The sequence below is a fragment of the Gavialis gangeticus genome, unplaced genomic scaffold, assembly GCF_001723915.1.
Source record: "Gavialis gangeticus isolate Ggan-Ray unplaced genomic scaffold, GavGan_comp1, whole genome shotgun sequence".
NCBI classification, from domain to species: domain Eukaryota; kingdom Metazoa; phylum Chordata; order Crocodylia; family Gavialidae; genus Gavialis; species Gavialis gangeticus.
Genome location: NW_017729022.1, coordinates 168245914 through 168249499, shown reverse-complemented (window position 1 = coordinate 168249499; position 3586 = coordinate 168245914). Strand labels below are relative to the sequence as shown.

The 3586-nt window shown below is 45.8% G+C and overlaps 1 protein-coding gene across 1 annotated transcript in view; it reads right to left on the bottom strand.

The window, feature by feature from the left end:
• The window catches only part of LYPLAL1 (lysophospholipase like 1), an 87441-nt gene that overhangs the window by 61348 nt on the left and 22507 nt on the right, over positions 1–3586 (bottom strand). The window lies entirely within an intron of this gene.

Below are 3586 nucleotides of genomic sequence, written 5' to 3'. Positions count from 1 at the left end.
CATACTGACTGCTTCCTCCCATTGGCGGCTCATGTTCAGCCTGGAGTCAACAATGACTCCAAGATCCCTTTCTGCCACCATGTTGACAAAAAGCGTGTTCCCCACCCTATCAGTGTGTCGCTAGTTCCTTCTCCCTAGATGCAGCACCCTGCACTTGTCTGTGTTGAATTCAATCCTATTTTCATCCGCCCACCTCTGTAATTTGTCTAGATCTAGCTGGATTCTGTCCCTCCCTCCAGCGTGGCCACCTCGCCCCACAACTTGGTGTCATCAGCGAATCTGGATAGCATGCATTCCACACCCACATCCAGATTGCTGATATATATGTTGAACAATACAGGCTCCAGGACTGAGCCCTGGGGGACTCCATTGCCCACATCCCTCCAGGTTGAAAATGACCTGTCCACCACCACTCTCTGGCTGCGACCATCTAGCCAATTTGCCACCCATCTGACTGTGCAGGCATCAATGCTGCAGTCACCGAACTTTTTAAAGAGAATGTGGTGGGAAGCCGTGTCAAAGGCCTTCTTAAAGTCCAGGAAGACTACATTCAACCCGACACCCCCATCTAGGGACTTTGTGACCTGATCATAAAAAGAAACCAACTTAGTCAGGAAGGACCTGCCCTCAGTGAACCCATGTTGGCTGCCCGTGAGCATTACCTCCCCTGCTGGGCCCTTGCAGATGTGTTCCATGATAATTTTCTCAAAGGTCTTCCCAAGGACTGAAGTGAAACTGACTGGCCTGTTATTGCCGGGGTCCTCTTTTCTCCCCTTCTTGTAAACAGGGACCACACTGGCCCTTCTCCAGTCCTCTGACACATGGCCAGTGCCCCACGAGCGCTCATAGAGCTGTGCCATAGGCCATATGCAACCTGTGGAGCAGGTGCCACACTTGTTAAACTTTTTAAACTATCTAGGCCGAATCCTGTGAATTTTTAGTTCTCAAATAAAGAGGCTCACGTTTATAAAGCTTTACAATATCAGGCTCTTAGCTTATACATTGTCTAATAACTAAAGAAACACAGAGACAAGCCGATTAGAATTTTAACCCAATACACTGTCCTCTTATGTCAAGAGCAGAATGTCAATTTTTAGTTCAGGATATATTTTATGCCAAACTTATAAATCCCTCAGAAGTGGGGCTTTTCTTAGAAATTTTGATACAGATGGACTGCTATCACGAGCAACAGTCTTGTGGTATAATAATACTGCACCACTAGTTACTGCATTAGATATGCAGCAGGAGAAGTTCAAGTAAATTGCACTAAAAACTATACTTAAACAAGAAGCTGAGAAAGGACACCCTATATACCTACCCAAGTTTCAAACACTTCTGAATGATGGACCTGTCCATTAACTTTCAGTCAAGCAAGCTGTTCTGTAGAACTCAACGGGGCCCGTTCTTTCACACCAATATAGATCCAAAATACCTGTCCTAGGCTGGTCAGAATGTCTACACTTAAGTGAGAACTGAAAGGACCAAAAGTAGTAGTCACGTGACTTTCCTGGGGGGCAGTGGTGGCAGGTCAGGGTGGGAAGTGAAGGGAACCTTATTATTCTATGAGCAAATCCAAAGCTTGCACAAGACAAAAAAAAAAGGAGAAAAAAGCTGTAACTCACTTTTATGTTATTTTGCTGTTAATGGCTGAAAGATCTACTGCAAATTAATTAGAATAACTGATTCATAGATTGTTAGGGGCTGGAAGGAACCTATAGATCATCGGGTCCAGTCCCCCTGCACTAGGCAGAAAAGGACAACTAGGGTCAAATGACCCCAACGAGGTGACTGTCCAGTCTCCTTTTCAAAAAAAGGAAGGTTGTATTATAAAACTACAGGGTTCATTTAGTCTAAGAAGCATTGTTTAGCTATCAGTACATGTAAGAAGACTTCTTAACATACCAATATTCTGCAAGAGTACTAACTGTTAGTAATTAGTTTTCTTACGGGCCAAGGTGTGGTCAGTTAAAGACAGTATCAAGAGTATATTGTAAGCTCTGACTTTGTATTTTCTTCCTTTTGTAAATTTAAATGAGTCTCTTAGCATTACTCCCAGCTGATTTGTGGATGTGTCATCCCACTGAAGTCAGAAATTAAACCAATCTACCTATCAAGCCTTATTCTTAGGGTTGTCTGATGAACAGATCTCATACAGGCCCTCAGCAAAGGATTAATATTTTTATCACTTGGGGCATTTGGAATTTTTGACAAAAATCACATGGTCTGTGGAGAGAGGCAAGGAGAGCTAGTGGGCCAACATCTACTCTTGGTGTCAGCAGTTTTAATTCCTAATTACTCCATTGTGTCCTTTGACAGATTAGGAGGAAAAATAGAGTAAATTAACTGCTGAAGAGGATATAACCAGTAGATCCTTGCTGATCTGAACCCTTTGGGACCATCCCCTGTTCATACAGATAAAATTTTCAGATACAGGAGATATCACTAACAAAAATACCACAAGAGAGAGAGGAATTTAAAAATAACATTGATATGCAATAGTTCAGAAACAGGATAATATCACTGCAAAAAAATCTATGCATATGCAGGTATTCCCCTCCCCCTCTTTTTGCCTTGACAGTTATCAGATTGGGAGCTGGTACAATCCACATGTTCATATAAATAGGGTCTGGATCAATGAGAATCTACTGTATATTACTGCAACTGAGAGAACTGTCCCAGTCAGCTTTATTTTTGTGTGTTGTTTTTGCTGTATTAGTTTCAAGCGAAGGGGGAAAGAAATACCTCAGTGTACAAAATAACCAACTTCAAAAATGTTACCCAACTGTGGTATTAGTTACCAGGTGTATGAAGGCCTTGTTACACTTTACGCTGTAAGCTGAAAAAATGTTAACGGGCTTAGTGTTGTTTGCCTTAGAGGAGCAGTCACACCTTAAGGCAAGAAGTCATCCCCGACTGTCCTTTACCTGCATAACTGTGACTTCTCACTAGAAGTTTGGTCAGCAGGGACAAGACTAGGAACTAGGGGCAGGACCAGCTCACTGCTAGAGCTCTGAGGGCCCCAATCATTTTTTCTCTGGAGCCCGCCACCTCAGTATTGCATCCCCCTATCCCCAACCCTGGGCTGGCTGGGAACTGCCTGAGCTCCAAAAAGGATTGGGCCCCTCGGAGCTCAGGCAGCAACTAGCCAGCCAGCAGCCTGGCCAGCGGTGGTGAACAGGATGAGCTCTGAAGAAAAAAAGACTGGGCCCCCAGGACTTGGATACATTGCCTGGCAGGGCCCGGCAGCTGGAGCAGGGCTGAGCTTAGCAGCTTCAGTACAGCAGCAGGCAGGGAGCCTAAACCTCTCTCAGCTGCCTTCCAAGCCCTGCAGAGGTATGAAGTCCTGCCCCTGTACTCATCCCTCAAGACCTGCTGCTCCCACCAGGCACAGCCAGCACCGCATCCCTGGAGCTCGCCTGCTCTGCTCAGGTCCAGCAGTCTGGAAACATGCCTGGGGGGTGGGGAGGGGTACAGGGACAGGACTTCCCAGCCCACTGGGCTTGGGAGGCAGCTGTGAGAGGTGCAGCCACCCCACAGCCCCAGCCTGGACAGACAGAACTGAGCCCTGCCTCCTGTGCCTGGGGCC